This window comes from Enhydra lutris, unplaced genomic scaffold (genome assembly GCF_002288905.1).
Source record: "Enhydra lutris kenyoni isolate GAN:26980312 unplaced genomic scaffold, ASM228890v2 scaffoldscaffold5, whole genome shotgun sequence".
NCBI classification, from domain to species: Eukaryota; Metazoa; Chordata; class Mammalia; order Carnivora; family Mustelidae; genus Enhydra; species Enhydra lutris.
The window spans coordinates 50,393,132-50,415,845 of record NW_019154089.1 but is presented as its reverse complement, the minus strand read 5'-3'; the positions used below and the strand labels follow the sequence as shown (position 1 = coordinate 50,415,845).

Below are 22,714 nucleotides of genomic sequence, written 5' to 3'. Positions count from 1 at the left end.
CAGGACGAGACTTGCATGCAGTCTGACCACTCTCCCAGACTCACATGACTCATTTTCTCTCCTTGGCTTTTGCTCCAATAAAATCCCTACATGTTTAATCCTGCCTTGGTGTCTGCTTTTCAGAGGACCCAGACTGACTGTAAATTACCATTGTCAGGATGATGACTCTCTTCTTGCCTACTGGAACCTGGACACAACTGGAATTGTAATTGGAGCTCAGTGGCCACCCTGCTGGGCACCCTGGCAAAAGTATTCCTACTCTGGGGATCAAGACCTTCAACTCCACAGAAGTAGATGTAAAAGGACAAGAAACTTAAATTCCACCAGTGAGACCACTCTTGCCTCCACTGCTTGATTCCCAGACCTATTTCTTCTTCCTGTGGGTGACACGGCATCATATAGAGACCTACGACTGAATACGTATTCTACACACTGAAGGAAGACAGCCCATCATCACAGGGTATTAGCTCAGAGCTGGAGGATGTGCTGCATTGTTAGAAGACTGTGCCGCCTAAGACACCAGTCACTTCTGGATGGCGCAGTAGGTGCTACAAACATGGAGTCCATTGTGATGGCCCCACTCCCACACCTCCCTCACTGTGAAATGGGTCCCCTGGTCTGACACTGAGTTGTGTGGGTTTCCGTGGGAAAGGCAGCCCTTGAGGATGTATTCTGTAAGCTTCTAAGGAATGGAGCCTAGATAGAGGCTCTAGAGGTGGAAAAGACAACCCTCTACCTAAAACAGGCATCCGTAATAGCCAGTCTCCATCTCCTCCTCATATTCACCCCCTTGGGGAGTCTCTTCTTTCAAAAGGGCTGATTTGGATAACCAAGAGGATATTGCAGAAATGACGTGTGACTTTGGAGTCTGTCATAAGAGACATGTGGCTTCTACTTTGCCCTCTTTGGGGTCACTTGTTGTGGGCAGAGCCAGCCACCATCATGCATTAGGACACTCAATGAGCCCTATGGAGAAGGCTGCACGTTGAGGAACTGGGGCTCTCTGCTGAAAGCCGGCATCTGACTGAAACCTTATGCAGCTCCCAAGCCCAAATGTCCAGTTACGCAATTCCCAAATTCCTGACCTACAGAAAGCCCAAGAAATGAGAAATGCTTTTCTTGTACTAAGTCACTCAGTTCTGAGGTGATTTGTTATGCAGTTGTTAAATAAATCAAATAATCCCCAAATCAGCCTAAAGATTTGGTCCTCAGTACCTACCTAACTCCTGAACAAATCATCCTACTTCCTTTTCTACATGGAAGTCAAAATCATTCTATGTGTCGAGATATCCTCTATAATAAATCTGATTATTCTTCATGAGTCCTTCATCTCTGTAGAAATTACAGAAGTATGTAATCCAACATCCTCTATTACTGAACAAAGAATAGACATTCTTAGGCTGCCCTAAGTGACGCAGTTCATTAAGCATCTGACCCTTGGTTTTGGCTTAGGTCATGATCACAGGGTCATGAGATCAAGCCCCACATGGGGCTCCATGTTCAGTGTGGAGTCTGCTTAAATTTTTTCTCCCTCTCCCTCTGTCCCCTCCATCCCCACTCCCTCTCTTTTTCTCGCAAATAAATAACTCTTAAAAAAAATAGAATAGACATTCTTCCCATAAGGTTTTTCAAAACATACTAGATGCAACAAAATTAACTACTAGAAAGATAATAATCAGAGAGAGATTTTTAAAAAAAGAAACCTGATGCCATTCATTGACATCTTCATCTTGTTTTATTGGGATAAACCTAAGATTCTGTGGGCCACAAGAAGAATTCAAACACTATTGTCCTATAAAATTGCCATCACTCAAAAGCTTTTTTAGATGATATTGGTGGTTATTATCAATATGATATTTTGATATTACATAATAAAATATGATAACATTTGGAAAATCAGAGATAACTTAATGAACCAGTATTTCCCAAATGACTAATTCATGATGTCACAAAATTATGCATGGGTAAAAGATGCCTTAAAAGTACATGTTGGAAAAATAGATTTCAGTGTAAAAAAGATGAAAAATTTATTGATATAGTTTCAGATTCCACACTGCAATTAATCTTTAAAAACACTCAATTTTCAAGTTTTATGTAGCAAAGAAAAACGTCCACAATTATCTGAAAAGACTATGAAAATACTTCTCTTTTTTCCAAGTAAATACCTGAGTGAGGACAGAGTTTCTTTATATACTTTGATCAAAACAGCATAGCGTAATCCTAACATAAACATTCGACAAATGAGAGTGCCTGGGTGGCTCAGTGGGTTAAGCCGCTGCCTTCGGCTCAGGTCATGATCTCAGGGTCCTGGGATTGAGTCCCACATCGGGCTCTCTGCTCAGCAGGGAGCCTGCTTCCCTCTCTCTCTCTGCCTGCCTCTCTGTCTACTTGTGATCTCTGTCTGTCAAATAAATAAATAAAATCTTTAAAAAAAAAAAAAACATTCAACAAATGAAAAGCAGAAACAGAGATAAGAACTTAGCCATAAATAAGACACAAAAGACATCTGCAAAAATGTAAAACATGTCATGCATCTAATTATTTTTGTTTTAGAAAATATGGTGATTTTCTATAATAACATGTTATGCTAACATGTTATGGTTTCATATCTAAATAAATGTGCTTTAATGTTCTTATTTCTGATTTCTAATACTATATATAAACATTTAACTCACAAAGAAAGTCCTTTTGAAAGGTCCTCATTAATTTTTAAGAGTGGAAAGGGGTCAGAAGACTAAAGAGTGGGAGGACTGCTGACATTTTGCAGCCTTGTGAATTTGGAATTACTGCTATCATCCCCATTCTACAGGTAAAGAAACTAAAGTATAGAATAGTAATTGGCTCAAGGTTATACAGAAGATCTCAAGTGGCAGAAGTAAGATTCCACCAGGCTTCCTGGCTTTGGGACCCAGGTCCTTCCTTCCTATACCATGCTGCTAAGGATCAGTCAAATAAATCAGCTGTAGTAGCCCCAAGGATTAACTTCATCATCACACTCAATTTCCCCCATTCCCAGCCTTGCTCTCCTAGGATTACTGGAAAAGGTAGCATAACCCCTTCCAATATAAGAGCTCCGTGAGTGGGAAGCAGGTGGGTGATTGTCAAGGTCAGTATCACGCTGTGTACAGAGAGGGTTGGGAGAAGCAGTCAATTCTCACATATCATCCAAGCTGTCCTAGGTATTTGTCTAGATTCTCTCAGCTCTTAGACTCAGTGTTTTCCAGTGAGGTTGATTTTGGAAACAGTGATCTGATCCCAAACCAGGAGCCCATCAGTTTCTTCCTCCCTGCCTCTAATTCTGTCCTATGCCACACGATAGACAAAGGACCCAGGTAGCTCTTTATATTTAAACTCAAGTAAGTTAGGAAGCAATAAAATGAAATCTTCGGTTCCTCTGTCTCACGACTATATTTCAGGTGCACACACCACACAAGCATCTTGCAGGTGCTGGGGGCCTTAGAAACGTATATGGTCTGGCGAGGAATGTGCTTGCTTTGCAGTGAGTTGAACCTGGGCCATTAGACAATAAATATTCCCCAGATGGCAGTGGTGATGGCAGTAAGGGTGACAAAAGGTGCCGAGGACCAACGTCCAGCCTTGGGATTTACCAATGTTGGGTTTCTGACAACACAGTCTGAAGATTTTCTCCATCAGGTTCCCAGCTGGGCCTCAGCCCCTCTGAGCCAGAATCTCTAGGAGCAGCATTCTGGCCAAGCAACATTGGGATTTTACATTTTTTCCCAGAACCAATAACCTTGTCTCTCCATGTCGTCTGTAAAGGCACCAACACGGGGCCTCGGCCCTCTCCTAGTTTAGTACAATTTCAGTAGCGAGGCAGCCTGTAGGGATCCAGTTGTCTGAGCCTCTTCTTTCATTTACCTTCTGTTAGGTTTCCTTAGGAATTCTTGGGGTGGGAACTCCAAGCAGGCATGACAGCAACCAGGTGTACGTTCTCTCTCCCTTAGGAGTTGGAGAGGAGACTGGGATGTGCTTCTGAGTGAATTAGGAATCTCATTCATCAATGTGGGTGGGGCTAGTGAGGAAAAAAAAGTTTCAACAGATGGCAAGCTTGACTCGGAACTTTCTGAAATTCTTTTCAAAGTGTAGTTGGGCATTCTTGTTTCACTGGATCTTTGCTATAACATGACTCCCCTTGGCTCAGAAAACAGGGTTACAGAGGCCTTCATTGGGCCCCAGCCAAGGAAGTCAGATTAGTGCAAGTACCAGAAGTACCGCATGAGGACACGGTATCACTGAGAACACGGGCCTGGAAAGCACATCTCAAGGGCAGTCCTAGTGCAGGGTTCCAAGCTACACCAGATTCGGACGTCTGTGACGAGACGAGATGCTGAGCCTTGAGGGACCAGGTGACCACAAAGTGGGCTGAACGTTCCGGAATGCAAAGCAAAGCTCACACTGGCAGAACGGCGGCTGGCCTGGTATCTCCCAGCTCCTTATTGATGCTGCCCAGGAAAACCATGACTCCTTCCTTCCTCTGATGATGTCACCAATTAGGCATTTATAAAGCATGTGGCCCTGTGCAAAGGAACATGCATGGTGCTCCAGGGTGCAGAGTAGGAAATAAGTAAAACAATACTTTCTCTGCCCATGAAAGGTATTTATGTTCAGTTAGAGGTCAAAAGTGTGGCTTCAAGGGAGAAAAATAAGTAAACATGAAATTAGCTATTAATGTGGTCCAAATAACATTAGTGTGGTTTAAGGAAAGGGACTCATAAAGGGAAAAAATGTTTTTAATGATGATCATACTTTAAAAGGGGATGGTTTAGACAAGCAATCTAAAAATTAATTCGTGGCTAATTTGCAGGCATAAAGCTGGCAAAGAGGGGTGTGTGTGTGCATATGCATGTGTACACATGTGCACACACTCATGCACACGCCCAGAAACCAAGCCACATCCTTCTTTCCCTCTTTCCTCAGGGTCAGTTTCCTTACTACAGGTTTCTTTCTTCCACTTCCACTCTCTTTTTCTCACTCCACCTTCATTCTTCCCTTTCTCACGCCGGCTCAGGGGCTGGAGACTTGACTGGTGACAGAGATGGGAAAACAAATATTGTTTCTTCCTGACTCAGAATTCCTTTCCTGCTCTGCACCCCTCTGCTCCTTCTACCTCTTACCTAGCCAAATCTTACCCTCACATTTTGCTCCAACGGTTTGGGATTATTTCCCAGTGTGTGGTAAGGAGAATTCTGGTGCCAGCAATTCCATGCCATTTTTGGATCCGAATACGTTGGCAGCCAAAGAAACGCAGGCCAATACAATCAAACCTTCCAGGGAGCCAGCCACTCTTGGATCACTCTGCGGCTGGCTCCACCTCACTCTTCACCCCTCACTCTTGTTTCCCTCTTCATTACAACAGCGAGCAAATTACACTAGGATCACAAGCACGGGCCTGGCAAACAGTGTTGAGGCCCCTGTCGCTCTTTCTTCTCTGAAACTTTTGCTTCTCCCCAGGACCTCCTTGGCTGGGAAGAATATGGTTGTTCTCCTGCGAATAAGAGTATGAGGCAGGGCCCAGGGTGACCCAGTCTCCACCGTGGGGATTAAAGGGTCTTCTCATCCCTTGGTCCCCTATCCCAGGACCTCGCTTGGAGTCTCTGTTCCTGTCAATTAATGTTTATCTGGCCGTTGTTGGGTGTGGGTTCTAATGAGGAGTCACAGGAAAAAGAAGTCCACCTCTCCCAAACCTCACCAACTTCCCGGAGTATCTGACAAGTTGTGAAATGTCAGTGGTGATTATGTCACTGCTGTTATGGTCAAGGTAGGTAGGTCCATCTGGCCATGTTCACTGGTATTAACAATGTCAAGGATTAGTCCCCAAAAGGCCAGCATCCTTTGTATAAGAAAAATGTTCTGTGCAGCCCAAATTCCCCCTGTCCTCGGTCAAGGGCTGCAGTGTGGCCTCGGTCTGATCATAGCAGAGTGTAGGCTGGTTTAGGTCACGTTCACCCTGGAAGACAGGGAGGTGGGCAACTTCAAAGGGAACATCCCACCGAAGGCTACCAGTGACTGCAGGAGCAAATAAAAGTGAGTATATTAGCATCATAACTGTTTCCTCCTCTTCTCTGTCCAAGCCCCAGCTGGCCTTTTCACCCACAGATGAGACCTACCTCAGTGTTACCCCAATCCCTTGGGCAAATGAGCCTTTGTTAATATTCTTGCCTCCCCTCCTTACTTAAATAAGACTAGAGACAATGAGTTGCTCCCACACATACCTACACACAAGCTGTGGGACCTTGGGCAGGTTATTCATCTTCTCTGAGCCCCAGGCTCCTCATCTGCAGAGTAACAGAATGAAAATATTTCCCCTGTAGCCCTATAATGTGACAATCAAATTAGATAAAGCATGCAAAAGTGCTATGTCAACTGTAAATTGACATGAAACCGCCATCATTGTTTCTCAAGGAAACTCCTGCTCCAGAAGAAAAAAGAGGCTCTTTTCAAATACTTCCTGCTGGTGGTAAAATCTGCCTTCTGCAATTCATGGAAATCAGACCAGCTGGAAGGAGGGCATAGGTGGTGTTTCTCGCCCAGATGTGTGCATAATAATCATAATTATATGATAAGAACCTACTGAATTAGTTATGAGGAGTGGGCTACATGTTTCCCCCACTATTCAAAAGTGGAATGTTCCTATGACATCTCTGGTAAGCCAAGATGTCATAAATGAAAAAACAATTACTGTTAATTTAGGAGGAAAATTTTTTTAGTGCCAAGATCCAAAACATAACCTCTCTTTCTGACAGCCTTTCTGATATCCTAGGACAGAGTTTGCTAACAGATGCACAAAAGAAACAGAGATCAAGCACAGTTCCAAGCTCTAGCCTCCTGATGCTGAGACACTAAGTGTGGTTCCCAGGGAAGAAGCTTATCAGAGACATTCTTATTGCTAGGGGGGTGCTGCCCCTATAAGGACCCACCGCAAAGCAAATGCTCAGTGCTATTTTTGCTTTTCATCACAAAAAGTGCAAATCATCTTTGGATTTCTTTCAGTTAACAAAAACAGGTACAGCACTAATGTAGGGCTTTCATGAAAGCAAAGTGGTGTAATGCAAACCTTTGAAAAGTAAGGGATACCTGTACATACCTTCTTAAACTCCTTGGGTAATTCTGAGAAGTAGCCTAGTAGAGAAGCCCTGGGCCAGTCCTCACTCTCCAACATCCCTCAGCCTAGGGCAGGGTTTCTCCAACTTTTCTGATAAGGATTACCTGGCATACCTGCTGAAAATATGAATTGCCATACTCCATTCCAGACGCTCTGGATTAAATCTTGCAGAAAGAAGCCTAAAAAGTAGGTGAATCTAATGAAGTTGGGAAACAGCCTCAGTCTCAGATGTTTAACATGTATAAGAACTGACTGAGGACTTGGTTTTTAAGAAATGAAGATGGCCAGGCATGACCACTTGAACTGAAGAAACTCTACTGGGAAAATATGGGATTTTCACTGTTAACTAGCACTCTCAGTTGTTCCTCAAGTCTGCTACTCCATGGAAAATGTTATCCCACATCTGTAGAATGACCTCAGAGCGTGGAGGATAAGTCCTAGGTAATGCCCCCATCCCCAGCTCCTATGGACACTCTTGTTCTAACTTCTTGGTGGCTGTGGAGAAGGGCTGACTCATTCTGAGAAGGGACGATCCTAAATTCTCCAAGTCTTGGCAGTGAAATCTCTAAAGTGGACCACATGGCATGAGGCGCTAAGACAAGCCAAGGAAGGCTAGCATCCAGAGAAGCTGTATTCCAAATGCTGTTCCTGGGGCTCCATTCCATTAAGCCATGAGCCAACTCACCTATGCCACTGCCCCAAGGAAAAGATTTTTGCCCTGGCACTATGAGCATCCAGTAGGGTCCATCCATTGTCTACACAGCTGGGAAGCTAGGCAAGTTTTCCTCCAGCATCTGTATTCTTCGCTCCCTCCCTGCCACAATCTTGGACCCTATGCCAGTGCGACCTGCAGACTCACCACCCAGAGCACCTGATGGACTAGGACCCATCAGGGTACATGATGTAGTCCCTTTTCAAGTACATTTGTGTCCCCAAGCAAGGAGGTATCAGTTATAGAAAATGTGAAGGATAAAGGCATTTTCTTCCTTTCCCTAAATTCATATCAGCACATGAATGAGAATTTCTGCTCTCTCCAATATACTTAAGCAAAAACTTCTCCTTTCTTGTCACCTCTTCTTGGCTTTTCCTAAGTGATAACAGAGAATCAGTTAACAGTGTAGGAAGAGAGGTTTTTGTTGGGCCTCTTGCCCTCAGCTGGAGGCATCTAGCCAATGGATAGCTTCACCCCTGCTCTTCTACCTCCTGGAGGTGCCATGGTTTGTCTCTTCAATGATATGAATCTTCAGGTATGGATCCAGAAAATCAGTAGGGGAAAGTTTGCTTCAAAGTACAAGAGAGAGAGAGGGGTGCCTGGTTAAGTCTCTTTCTTCGGCTCAGGTAACGATCCCAGGGTCCTGGCATTGAGCCCCGCATCGGGCTCTCTGCTCAGCAGGGAGCCTGCTTTCCCCTCTCTCTGCCTGCCTCTCTGCCTACTTGTGATCTCTGTCAAATAAATAAATAAAATCTTTGAAAGAAAAAAAAAAGTGCAAGAGAGCCTAGCAATTCACTATTTGTCCCTAAAAGATGATGAGGTGATCTTATCTCTGCACACCTACTTCCCATCTGATTTAATATCTCTTTTGAAACCAGTAGCAGCTAAAAGCATTGGGACTAACACAAAAAATGGGTCATTGGATAAGACACTGATGGACCGACTGACTGACTGGCTGGCTGACCAACCAGACAGGCTCCCAACTGAACCCACATCCCACCTGTATTGACTTCTACAGTTGATTTTTCATAGTCACCAAATTAAGATTTTTAAAAATGGAGGTAAGTGACTTTTGACAAAATCTGCAGATGGAATAGAGCTGTCTACTATCTTCCCCTCCCAAAACACCCCTAAAAATGCCAGGAGAGGGTTATTTTTATATTTTTTTATATATTTATATAAAAATTTTATATATTTATTTTTTTCTTAAGACATAAATCTAAAAGGCCAGTAGTCCATGAAAGCAGGAACTAAGAGCAAAATGTTGGGGGAAAAAAAGTAAGTAGTGTATTCCCTAAACCAGAAAGCTAAGAAACAATTTGATTTGTACCAAAGAATCCTTGAAAATTTTAGAAGCTACCCAGCAGGTACCTCTAGAAAGAGGGGCTGAACAAGGTAGCTAAAATAAACAGGATTGGTTGAAAGTCTACATTTTAGAGTCAGACCCCCAAAGCCCCTCCCCAGACAGGCATGTTATACAATTTGCTGCTTTTCTCCTAACTAATCTTATAGACCTCTGTGTCCTTTCAAATTGTGTGCATTTCTTCCTTTTTTTTTCCTTTTATTTCCTTTTATTTTCCTTCCTTTTATTTATTTATTTTTTTAATGAAAGGAGGGAGAAAGTAGGAAGGAGGGATTTTCTATTAACGAGCATGTCGAGACCCAATTTGCTGCTCTTCCTCTCCTCTCTGAATCTAGCCTTTTAAAGTCCAGCATACACAGTCAGCTCAAGATCCCAAATGAACTTTGACATACCTGAGGAAATTTCATGGTGAGGACAGTTGAACACCACGGTGCATTACTCAGTAGCTTGGCTTCTGTTTAAACATTTAAGTAAGTCCATCCAAGCTTTCCCTGTTTTCCTTCTTCCTGCCAGGCACAAGGCCTCGACCCTCCAGGCGACTGTCCTGCTGGCCAGCATACCTGACTTCCCTGCCTATAGCAAAGGATGAGGTCATTCCTCTAGCCCCTCCATGGTCCTGAAGAAGTCTCTGTCCCACCCCGGCCCAGGTCTCCCTGTTGAAATTGAAGTAAGCCAAGTCATAGTCCTCACCACCTACATGCTAGAAGCCCATTTCCCGTCATTTCTGTTTTGCTTTTATCAAGGCTCCCCTTGCCTCAGGTCCACCCAATATCTCTACATTGTCAGAAAACTCATTCTGAATTAAATACACACTCATTCTTTCTAGGCATTTTCCCTCTGCAAATTGGCTTCTTCCTGGCTCTGCCTCAGGCCAGTCTTGGCATAGTAGCTCCTGTTTGGGACTCTTCTGCTCCAAAGCTCTCAAGGGTCTCCATTTTCAAGATAATGATCTTGATCAAGATAATAAGGGGCACCTGAGTACTCAGTCAGTTGAGTATCTAACTCTTGATCTCAAGGGTCGTGAGTTCAAGCCCTATGCTGGGTTCTACACTGGGCATGGAGCCAACTTTAAAAAAAAAAAAAGATAATGACAATGATCTCTGGCTCTGGGAAGACTTGTGGACTAAAATTATGGCTTTTGATACTCTAAAGATCCTGTCTTGTTTACATTTTGATGCATAAACCTCTGGCAGCCTGCCTGAATCCTAATCACCATCTTTGGGAGAAGAGGAATTTCTAAACAGGTTCTAGAAACACAGTTTCTTGAAATAGGTACTTTGTGGTCATTTTGCTTAAGGACTCTAATATAACAGGGAAATCCTGGATTTTAGTCTCACATCCAGGACTCTGTACTCTTACCAGAGCACCTATAAAATGTGTTAAAGATCACTAACCTACACCTACTTTTCTTATCCTTAGCGCCAGAGATGGTTTTTTGCAGCATCGTGTGGTCATTAAGACTGCACTCTGGGGCACTGAATTCTGGCTCAGCTATGTGACCTTAAGCATATTACTTAACTTCTCAATTTACTCACTGGGGATATTAATAGTACTTGTGCAGTTTTATATTAGTTAATACGTGTATATACTTAGAATGATGCCTGGCGTATACTAAGTGCTCAACAAATGCTGTTATCACCGGCCCATCCTGCCCTTCAAGGAAGACACAGCCCACCCCCAAGTTACCCACTCCTTCCTCTGCTGACCCCTACGACTGGTGTCACTGTCAATGTGTTCATCACTCTACAGTGTCCCCTAGTGGTCAGTGGCTTCCTGAAGACAGGAGCTGTATCTTAATCTTTATATTCCCCCAGTATTTGGTGCAGAGCTCTGCATTTTCTAATTGTGTAATAAGTGTTTTTAAAATCTTTTTTTTTAAAGATTTATTTATTTATTTATTCATTCATTTATTTGAGAGAGACCGAGAGAGCGTGAGACTGGGGGAGGGGCAGGGAGAGAATCTTCAAAAAACTCCCCACAGAGCACCAAGCCAGACTCCAGGCTGGATCTCAAGACCCATGAGATCATGACCTGAGCCAAAACCAAGGAGCAGACACTTAACTGCCTGAGCCACCCAGGCGCCCCAAGTGCAATGAATATCTTTTAGAGAAGAGAGAAGAGCAGACAGTTCTGAACTACTCAACAGAATGTTTGACTCATTTTCAGAGACTTAAGAGGAGGTTTTCCCTCTGCCACATGTTCTGTGGCACCTAGAAAATCTCCTCATATGGTTTTAACTTCTTTTCCATCTCTATGGAAGAATAGTGAAACATCTGCTGAGAAGAGGCTGGAAGAGGAAGAGAGGGAGGGAACAGAATCAGTGTGACTGCTCCAATCAGCAAAGCAGCCAGTTCCATTGCTTTGTGCTCTATGACCTTACCGAGATGTCATTTTTCTAGACTTTCCCAGCAAGAGTACCCTGTCTTCCCCCAAACTTCCCTTAGCATTGTTGTACCACCCCAGAGTCTGTTGATCACAGTTTTGTTTACAAATACTATGGCAACCCCAGAAGCTCTGGTAGATCCAAAATATCTTGCCAGCAAATAAAGCACAAGGCGGGAGCCATCACAGCCCTCTGGACTCTCAGCCTCACTGATAGGGTTTTAAAGACATCTGTTTTATGTTCCTGAGTATGCATTGTACCACAACTTTCAGGGCATTTTTCTCCTTCAAAGGGGACATGTCCTAAGGGACATTTTAAAAAACCCATTCCTCTTGCCAATAACTGCATTAGAGTTTAGCTCCAGAGCCCCACAGAGAGGATTATCAACTTTCTTTTTGATGTTCAAATTAGTAGTGGGACAGTACAACAAATGTGAATTTTTTTAATGTGTCCATATCCCTTTCCCTTTACCTGCTTAGCTTGTTTACAGATCCTGATAAAAGGAGTCAAGTACATGGAGTTTGTGGGGGAGGTGATCCCAGTAACAGTGGAAAAAGAAATAGGAGATGAAACAGGAGAAAGAAGGCAACAAATAAACAGTGCCAGACAGAGCTCCCTTCTGCTGTAAGTAACTGGAGCGAAACTCCATTTGGGAACACGAAGAGTCAGTTAGGGGGCGCCTGGGTGGCTCAGTGGGTTAAAGCCTCTGCCTTCAGCTCAGGTCATGATCCCAGGGTCCTGTGATCGAGCCCCGCATCGGGCTCTCTGCTCCGTGGAGAGCCTGCTTCCTCCTCTCTGACTGCCTCTCTGCCTACTTGTGATCTCTCTCTGTCAAATAAATAAAATAAAATGTTAAAAAAAAAAAAAAAGAGTCATTTAGGACATATGCTTTGAAGTTACCAAACCCAAGAGGGGAGGGAGCTGAAGATTCATTCATACACCAGTTTTCATGGGTCATGGTTGTTGACTGCTGTGTGGAGGAGATGAAACAAAGCCTCAGGCACTTCTCACCTACTGAAAAAAAAAGACTTAGGGTGTTAGAAGTCTGGCACTGCAGTGATAAGGCCAGAGGGGACAAGGACAGCAGTAATCCCTAGAGGACCCTCCTTAGCCCTATGCCCAAGGTTGGAGATTCTCCCCCTTTGTATTTGTATATTTTCATATTTCTTAGCTTAAACAGAATGGCTAGTGGTGACGTGCACATGAGATTTGTCTTTGGCAGCAGTTCCTTTCCCACTAATTGAGGGTCACACCTGATTATATGTGCAGTACCCACATAAGATTAGAAAGAGGATTAGATCTCACTAACTGTCCACACCACATATTTCCACTCTTCATCTCAAAGTTCTTCCCATAGTTGGTTATGGCTATATCGCCCTGCCAAGTCCTCCCTTCTCCATGCCAAATATCCTCAGATTCCTTAATAAGTATGTTAGAGTAACCCCACCTGGTGTTTGAATAATGCTTTACTTACTTATGAGCCACAGAACATGGTCACACCATAGCTGCCACTCATTTGGAGTCCTCTCATACCTTCCTCATCAACTCCATGTCTGCCACTTTCTGTAAGTTTGGATCTTGTTGGTATAAGGAAACATAGTCAAATTGCCTGTAGACTAGGTATAACGTGCTCTATATGACTGTCAAAACAGTAAAAATCTGGTATGTATGGAGGTAAGCAAGCAAGCAAACAAACTGGCCTTACACAATTTCATGGATGCTGGCAGAAGATACAAGATTCCAGGGTCAGAGACAAGACTTTACAGCTCATGGCACAGCAAACAGCATAAACATCAGAATATTGGTGCCAGTTCCTCAAGCCCAAATTCCCACAAGGCAATGAGAAGAGAACCAAGTGACACCCACACACACAGGGAGTTGTTTTACAGGAAAGTTTATAGAACCTGAATCTTTTATAATGGCCAAAAAGGAAACAAAGCAAAAAGCCTGACCTTGGCTCTAGTGGGAGAAATCTTTTTTATACCAGGTTTATAGGCAAGCTTGTCTTTTGTTCTAGAAGATTCTATCTCTATCTTCCAAGACACTTGCTATATAAAAATCTTTGAGAAGATAGTCTAAAACAAAGGTCAGAAATGCAGAAACATGAGAGTTGGATAATTGTCTCTCAATATTTACGTAATAGGTGGATAAATGTAGATGAGTACATCAATTCTTATAAAGAGTACTCTAGTTTCCAATTGACTTCCATTCTCATTTCAGAGGCACTTCATTGGCATTTTGGGAAATGATATCTTTTATTTTAGCTCTCATGTTCTAGCCACCCAATTCTCTGTCAAATCCCTTAATGAAAGAAATACATAAACACTTAAAATATAATAGTGGAGTTCCTACTTAAATAAACACTGAGTTAAAAAAAAAAAAATTAAGTGAAGTGTTGCAGAACTTCTACCATGAACTGAAATGAAATGTCATGAACCAAATTACTCTCCCAGCTGAAACAACTAAAAAGCCAGATAAAATGATGACACAGTGGTTTTCAAGACATTGAACAGCAGGTAATAAAACACAGTGAACACTAAAAGAGGAGAAAAAATTAAAATGAATCTGCAATTGTCCCACCCTACTGCATAGAGTTCTCAGGATGTGGAAGAAGAAGGAAAAATTAGCTGGAACCAGCATCATCCCTGAGTTGAAGAGATATAGCTGAGAGTCTGAGGAGACCAAAATGGGTAGAGTTTGCATAGGAGAGTACTGGAAAGAACAGGGCTTAATGAGGAGCTCTTGAGATCAGCAGGTAACCCATCATAAGTCTTTGAGTGCTGAACAACATTTATGTATCAGGAAATTACCTGAGGCCCGCTGAGGTCAGGGGGTGGGGATACCCAATGAAATTAGACCAAAGGTCATACATTGCCAAAAAAACAGTCCCTGGTTCCACAGACCAGAGAAGAAAACCTCACAATTCAGGGCTATTAGCACATATTCAAGTTTTACCTTCATAATGGGTGAAAATTAGTCCTAGACTAAAAGCTTTCTGGTCCTGTCTAACAAAAGCTAAAAGCAAGACCCAAAAGAATCATACTGTTAGATTAGTAAGCTTAGTGATACCATAACAAAAGTATTCAAAATGAAAAACAGAAGAGACTGAAGAGAAAGATGAAGAGAGCATCAGTGAGATCCAGGCCAACTTCAAGTGGTCTGTTACATAGGTAATTGGAGTTCCTGAAGTAGGAAGAGGAGATAATAATAATAATTAATAGAAATAATGGTCAGGAATTTAATGAAAACTATAAACTCACAGCTCTAAGACATTCAGCAAAAATCCAATATTAGAAACATGAAGAAAACTGAAGTACCTCATAATGAGATTGCATTAATAAAGAGATTCCAGTGATAAAGAGAAAATCTTAAAAACACACAGGGAGGTTATTATGTGGCCTATTATTAAGGTTATAATATGCAAAAAAAAGAAAAGAAAAGAAAGATAATTTACCACATAATTATAGCACACTCCCAGTGAAAAGAATGCAAGTTAGAAGGGACTAGAGCACATATTCAAAGTACTGAAATGGAATTCTATATCCAACCAAAATATCTTTTTTAAAAATATGAAATAATTAGGGTGCCTGGGTAGCTCAGTCAGTTAAGCGTCTGACTTGTGATTTTGGCTGAGGTCATGATCTCATGGGTAGTGGAATTGAGCCCCCATCTGGGCTCCTCACTCAGTGCAGAGTCTGCTTGGGATTCTCTGCCTCTATCTTTGCCCCTCCCCCTGCTCTTGCACTCTCTCTAAAGTAAATAAAATCTTTTTTTAAAAAAATGTGAAATAATTGGTTTTTTAGAGATATAAAAGCTGAAAGAGGACATTACCAGCAGACCACAACTATAAGAAATATCAAATAAAGTAACTCAGGCAGATAGAAAATTTTATCAGATAGAAATCTGGATATACACATGGAGTTAAACAGCACCAGAAAGTATAACTATATATATAAATCAGATGTTTTCCTTATTGTTTAAATCTTTTAGAATGACAATTGACTTTAAAAAAAAAAATTGTGAAGCTTATAATGTATATAAAAATAGAATGTAAATAATAATAGCACAGAGGTTAAGAGGAAAAAATGAAAGTATATCATAATAAGGTTCTAATATCATATTTGAAATTATATATCACATAAGCATATATTGTGATAAGTTAAAGATGTTTACTATAAAACATAAAGCAACCACTAAAAAATACAACAGAGTTACAGCAATTATCCAAAAACAGAGATGAAATGGAATCATCAAAAATACTTAATCCAAAAAAAAAAAAAATACTTAATCCAAAAGAAGGGCATGATATGGTCTGAATTATCCCTTCATACTTCATATGTTGAAATCCTAACGTCCAAGTTGATGGCATTGGGAGTTGGGCCTTTGAGATGCTTAGATCATGGTGACAGAGCCTTCATGAATGGGATTGGTGCCCTTAGAAAAGAGACTTTTGAGATATCCCCATCTACTTCTATTGGGTAAGGACACAAACAGAAGTCTGCAACTGAGAAAAGTGCTTTCACCCAATCATGCAAGTACCCTATTTTGGACTTCTAGGCTCCAGAATCACTGGAAGTAAATTTCTATTATTTTTAAGCCACTCAGTCTGTGGCATTTTTTTTTTTAAAGATTTTACTTATTTATTTATTTGACAGACAGAGATCACAAGTAGGCAGAGAGTCAGGCAGAGTGAGAGAGGGGGAAGCAAGTCCCCCACCAAGCAGGGAGCCCGATGCAGGGCTTGATCCCAGGACCCAAGCCGAAGGCAGAGGCTTTAGCCCACTGAGCCACCCAGGCACCCCGGTCTATGGCATTTTATTATAGCAGACTAAAGGCACAAAAGAAGATAAAGAGAACAAAGGACAGATGAGACAAAGAGCAAACACAAAGCAAAGGGAAGATTTAAATTCACCTTTATCAATAGTCATATTAAACATGAATAGCCTAAACACTGTAATTAAAAGGATTTTTAAAAAAGAACTTGCTTCCATAAACACTTTAAATATAAGAAACTAACAGGTTAAAAGGAAAAAAATGGTTTGGTAGGCTAAAAAATAGTCCCCTGAAAGATATCCACATCCTAATCCCTGGAACCTATGAACACATTACCTTATATGGCAAAAGGGATCTCACTCATGTCATTAAGGATCTTGAGATGACAAAATTTCCATGTGGACCTACTGTAATCATGAGAGTCCTTATAAGAGAGAGACAGGAAGGTGTCTTTATAAGAGAAAGCCATGTGACAGTGGAAACAGAGATAAGAGGATGTAATGACACTATGCTGTTGGCTATAAAGATGGAGGAAGAAGCCATGAGCCAAGGCTTCTAGAAACTAGAAAAGGCAAGGAAATGGATTCTTTCCTAGAGCCTCCAGAAGGAACCAACCCTGATGACACCTTGACTTCAACCTAAGGAGACCAATTTTGGACTTCAAACCCAGAACTATAAAATAACAAATTGGTATTGTTTAAAGTCACTAAGTTTGTAGTCACTTGTTACAGCAGCAATAGGAAACTAATATAGATGGGGAAAGATGTGCCATGTTTACACTAATCAGAATAAAACTAGAGTGACTCTTTTAATATTAGACAGATTTTAGAGTAAAGAATATTGCCAGGGATAGAGAAGCTCATTATGTCATGATAAAGGAATCTGTCAATTCTTCTGGAGGACAAAATAATTCCAAAAATGTTTGTATCTAATAACAGAACTTCAAAAATGCATGAAACACAATTTGATGGAACTTTAGAACAAATTTTTCAAATCTATAGCTATAATTACAGATTTTAATATCTATCTCTCAGTAATATCCTTCTCTTAATAATTCTACTAGAAAAAGTAGACAGAAAATCAGTTAAGATACAGACATCTTGAACAACACTGTCAGCTTGACCTAACATTTCTAGAACATTCCACACAACAGTATACATATTCTTTTCATTTGCACACGGACCATAGACCACATTCTGAGCAATAAAATCTGTGTCAATTTAAGAGGATTCATGTCATACAAAGTATTTCTCTGACCACAGTGAAATTAAATTCTAAACCAATAACAGCAAGATACTTGGAAAATGCCCAAATATTTGGAAACTAAGTAATATAGGTTTTTGACAGTTTTATTTAGGTATAATTGACACAAAATTGTGTATATTTAAGGTTTGTAAGTAATAAACTTTTAAATAACTTAATGGATCAAAAAAGAAATGAAGGAGAAATTAGAAAGTATTTTAAAATGAAAAAAGAAAGAAAGAAAGAAAGAAAAACAATATCAAAATATGCGGGATGTAGCTATAGCAGTCCATAGAGATAAATATACAGTTGTAACTACCTGTATTAGAAAGAAAAAAGTTCTCAAATCAATGACTTCAACTTCCACTCTAAAAATTTTAAAAAAGAAAAAAAATTATACCAAAGAATTAAAGTAAAGTAGAAAGAAGGAAGGAATAAATATCAGAGCAAAAATTAATGACCAAAAACAGGAAAAATAATAGAGAAATCAATAAACCAGAAGCTGCTTGTTTGAGAATATCAATAAAATTGAGGAACCTTTAAACAGAATCATCAGAAGAAAAAGACAGAGAAAACAAAAATTAATAATATTAGAAATGACAGAGGTGACTACCTCAAATTCTACAGATAGTAAAAGAATCATAAGGAACTATTATGAGCAGCTTTATGCCAATCAATTTAACAATTTTTAAATAGACCGATTCTTTGAAAGGTACAAACTAACAAGGTTCACTCAGCGTGGTTCTTTTTCATGGCACCTCAGAAGTGGTCGGCTGCTTCAGGGTGAAGCTGAACATCTCTTTCCCAGCTACTGGCTGCCAGAAACTCATTGAAGGGGACAATAAATGCAAATTTATGAGAAGGATATGACCACAGAAGTGGGTGCTGATGCTCTGGGCGAAGAATGGAAGGATTGTGTGGTCCCAGTCAGTGGTGGGAATGACAGACAAGGCTTCCGCGTAAAGCAGGGTGTCTTAACCCATGGCTATGTCTGCCCGCTACCGTGTAAGGGACATTCCTGTTACAGACCAAGGAAGACTGAAGAAAGAAAGCACAAATCTATTCCAGGTTGCACTGTGGATGTTGATCTTAGTGTTCTCAACTTGGTTATTGTTAATTTAAAAAAAAAGAGAGAGAGAAAGAAGGATATTTCTGGACTCACTGATATTACTGTGCCCTGCCGCCTGGGACTCAAAAGAGCTAGAAGAATCCGCAAACGTTCGTACCTCTCTAAAGAAGATAATGCCCACCAGTAAGTAGTGAGAAAGCCCCTGAACAAAGACAGTAAGAAACCAAGAACCAGAGCAATCAAGATTCAAAATCGTGTTACTCCCGGAGTCACACGACACAAATGTCAGCATATTGCCCTAATGAAATAGCATATTAAGAAAAATAAGGAGGAGGCTGCAAAATATGCTATACTTTTGGCCAAGAGACTAAAGAAAGCCAAAGAAAAACACCAGGAACAGATTGCTCAGAGAAGGAGGCTGTTCATTCTGGGAGCATCTACCTCGAGGTGTGAATCCAATCAAAAATGAGATTTTCTAAGAGAAACAAAAGATTAACATAAGATTAATTAATCTAAGATTAGATGTAAAAAAATCAGTCAGCATAAATAAATCTTAAAATAGAGTAAAAGGAGCCAGACAAAAAAGAGTATACATGTGTGATTCCATTTATATAAATTTCTAGAAGGTGAAGACAACTCTAATAGGAAAGAAAGCAGATCTGTGGTTGCCTAGTGTGTGGGAGCGTGTGACCAGGGGCCAGGAAGAAGAGAGAGGGGTGGGTTAGGAAGGGGCAAGAGGAAAGTCTTGGACGTGATGATTATGCCCACTAGCTTGATTATGGTGATGAGTTCACGGGTATATACATATGTCTAGACTTATCAAACTGTATACTTTAAGTATGTAAGTTTATTTTATGTCAATCAGTAAACCACATTTATCAACGAAACGGAGTTTGGGGTGGTTTGTTTTTTTGTTTGTTTGTTTCAATTTGAAAGATCGTTTCTATAAATCTCCATTCGGTCTGCCTGCTTTTAAAGTTTGAATTTGAAGGACCATCCAGCTATATTCAGAGGGACCCACTTGAGACACAGAGGCATGTGCCTACTCTATGCACATTTACGTGCAACATGCAGAATTCCGCTCTGAAGACAGAACAGGGAGAGAAGCTGGAAGGGCGGAGGGTATGGGCAGCAAGGCTTGCTGGAGCTACCAACACAAAAGAACTGCTTCATTTGCCCACCGTCTCCGCAGGCAATACACAGGGTACAAAGTTAGAAAAATCCATTTTCCCTACTTCTGGCCTGACGTAAGTATTCCCTGGCCTGAAGCAGGACAGCTTGTTCCAGCTAGCTTGCTAGTTACACCATCCTGGCAGGCCGCATGCGCAGCAAGCTCTCTTCCAAGTTACTACCACTGGGTAAGCCCTCAAGGGCATTGCTTCGGACCTGGACTTCGCTATAGGCAAGCCAAAGATTTGCATTTTTTTTTTTTTTTTTTTTTTTTTTGCGCTGGGGAACTCCACTGAGGGGGATCATTTCTGGTGCCTGGAGTACACAGTGCAGTTTTGTTTGATCTATTAAGGCAATTGAGATGTTGTAACTCATTTGCAACTGATTTGATTTTACTCCAAAAGTATTTCCCTCCAGCCTAGACTTGGCTTTGTGTCCTGGAAATCAGGAGAACCGTATGTGGGTAAAAAGTAAAGAGGTCTAATGAGCAAAGAACTCAAGGTCTCTCTGCATAAGAATATTTTAATTACTTTCGAAGCCCCGCCTCCCTCCACCCACGGGTTCCCCGGGGGCGGTGGGGGGGGTGGTGTTTCCTTCCACTGGGGTGGAGAACGGAGCTGCTGGGAATGCTGCTGGGGCTCCCAGAAATGCCACTACAGTTGCCCTTGGCAATCCTTTATTGTGCAATGCCCTTTCTCAGGAAGATGAATACAAGCGGTACATACCGAGTGTCAGTCACACACTCAGCTACCACCGGTCTCATTAGGCAGACACTGAAAGGACCCTGAGGAAAAATAATGCCACGGAATCGGAACCCGGAATTCAGGGAAAAAGGGGGCAAGGGAAAGAAACTTCCTGCAATGGGGAAGCCACTTCCAGGCAAACAACATGACGCCCAGTACGGTCCATGTCCCTCCCTCTGAGAGCAAAGGCCATTTTAAATTCCATCACTTTGTCACCCTGTTCATCAGTACAGCCCCGTATGTGGGAGCCACAGGTACAAAGACGCAATAGGGAGAGGTCTCCTGTACTGGACAGGACAGCGCTTGTTTCTCATAGAAGATGGGTGGAAGGAATGTTGCACCAGGGTTGTTTGTTGTTGTTGTTTTTTAAGATTTTTATTTATTTATTTGACAGACAGAGATCACAAGTAGGCAGAGAGGCAGGCAGAGAGAGGAAGGGAAGCAGGCTTCCCCGCTGAGCAGAGAGCCGGATGCGGGGTTTGATCCTAGGACCCTGGGATAATGACCTGAGCTGAAGGCAGAGGCTTTAACCCACTGAGCCACCCAGGTGCCCCTGTTGGGGTTTTTTGTTTTGTTTTGTTTTTGTTTTGTTTTTAAATCTAGACCTGCCATTTAGGAGAGAAAAACATCATTTTCCTTCTACCCTTCTGAGTTCTCAGCTGGGACGCCTGTGATAAAAGAGAGATTAACAGGAGAAAAACAGAAGATTAGCATCTCTGCCTTATGTAGTCACAGGAGATACACAGGAAAACGAGTAAACCCCAGAGGTGGCTTTAGAATTCAGGATTAAATGCCATCTTAATAGGGAAAGAGGGAGGGATGCAGCCCTCTTAGGAGAGAGTAAATGACTGGAGGGAAAGATGAATGGGTCCTTAGAAGAACAGATGGGAAGGTAGGACAGTTGTGGCAAACTCTGGGCGTGGCATTAACTTACAGTCTCCTCTCCCGTTGTAAGAGTCAATCTTCCTCCCTTGATGACATTCACAGGGAGGGAGGGGCTTGAGAACAACTCAGTTCCTTTTGTACAACCTGTCTTCTGGCAGATAGGGGAAAATCAGGGAAAGCCTTTTCCTGCCTTTACTGTTTTTCAAGTGCCTACAGCTCAAAATAATCAGTAGAACGAAATATACGGGGATGGCATGTCCTGAACTTCTGTTGCATTTCTGCTGCCCTTGGGCCTAGAACTAGCTTTGAAATCTATGTGACTCACTTTACCTCCCTGGAACTCTATCTCTCCATCTGTAAAATGAGATTACACTCTAGTTTTCTAGCTTTAAGGTTGTATAAAAAGGAAACCACAGGCCCAAAATGGTGTCCCTTGGGTTAAGACCCCAAGTCAGTAAACCAAGACTTCCTATCAACCTAACTCCAGTTAGCTTTAACCAGTCAGCATGGAATTTCCTGGTGAATATCAGAAAATTCACTAATAGACCCCTCTGACCGCCCTTATGAGGACAACCTTGCCAAAGCAATGCATTCCTTGTTAGTACACTCCTTTCTACCTTCCTTTTACCCTCTCTCTGCCTCTGAAGACCTCTCTTTTGCTTCGTTCAGTGGCACTCCCTCTACTTGCTAGATGAGATGCTGCCTGATTCATCAATCATTTAATGAAGCCAAGTAGATCTCAGATTTACTTGGTTGAATTTTGGTTTTTGACAGATTTGGTGGCAGCAATAGGATCCAAAGTGAGCTTTTGCCAGCACTCAGGGACAGTAAGAAACAAACATGATGTCTTGCTAACCCTTTTGAGTTCCCTTTTGCACCATCTCTGCCGGCTGTCGCTGACTCCCTCTTGGTTTGAGCTCTGCTCTTTTTGCTTTCAAGCTACCAACCCAATTGGCTTCCCAGTCCAAGGTTGATGGGTCAATGCGGACTGACAGATGGCTCTCACAGAGCACCTGTCCTTAGCCCTTGGTTTAGTCCACAGTTCCACACTGGAATCCCTCCCCCAGTTCCCAGCTGCCCTCCGCATTTCCTGGCATTTGCTGCTTTACTCTTTCCCCATTTCCAATCCACAGTCTCTGTGTATGGAGTCGGCTGACTTTGTCTATGCTGGGAATTGCTGGGGGTGCACACAGCCTTCTCTTGGCCAGTCTTGTTTTGTGTAAATAAAGGCTTAGCTAATGGGATCCTTAA

The 22,714-nt window shown here is 41.8% G+C and overlaps 1 pseudogene; it reads left to right on the top strand.

Annotated features, from left to right (window-relative positions):
• The window catches only part of LOC111140781, a 28,611-nt pseudogene extending 9,477 nt beyond the window's left edge, over positions 1–19,134 (top strand).
• Positions 19,135–22,714: the final 3,580 nt, after the last annotated feature.